The sequence below is a fragment of the Dendrobium catenatum genome, unplaced genomic scaffold (assembly GCF_001605985.2).
Source record: "Dendrobium catenatum unplaced genomic scaffold, ASM160598v2 original_scaffold_211003, whole genome shotgun sequence".
Lineage (NCBI taxonomy): Eukaryota > Viridiplantae > Streptophyta > Magnoliopsida > Asparagales > Orchidaceae > Dendrobium > Dendrobium catenatum.
Genome location: NW_021529415.1, coordinates 111 through 412, shown reverse-complemented (window position 1 = coordinate 412; position 302 = coordinate 111). Strand labels below are relative to the sequence as shown.

At 42.1% G+C, this 302-nt stretch overlaps 1 pseudogene; it reads left to right on the top strand.

The window, feature by feature from the left end:
- LOC114578903 lies at positions 1-67 on the top strand (annotated as a pseudogene; the record flags this gene model as incomplete).
- Positions 68-302: the final 235 nt, after the last annotated feature.

Below are 302 nucleotides of genomic sequence, written 5' to 3'. Positions count from 1 at the left end.
TAGAGAAGATTAGCATGGCCCCTATGCAAGGATGACATGCATAAATCGAGAAATGGTCCAAAATTTTTAAAGCATAATGAAGAGTAAGTAAGGGATCACTCGATATACCCGATGAGCTCTGCTATGGTTTCTCCCTCCGCAACGATTTGGGTTTTTCGCTTGTGATCGCACCTTCTGCTACCTCCTCCTCAGTCAGGGAAGTGATTCTTGTGCCTTCCTTGCTCCTTTTATGTATTTTTACGTCTATTCTTTTTTATGGCTGGTTCGAATTTGCTCGATGCCGGTTTTCTTGTGGATAATTT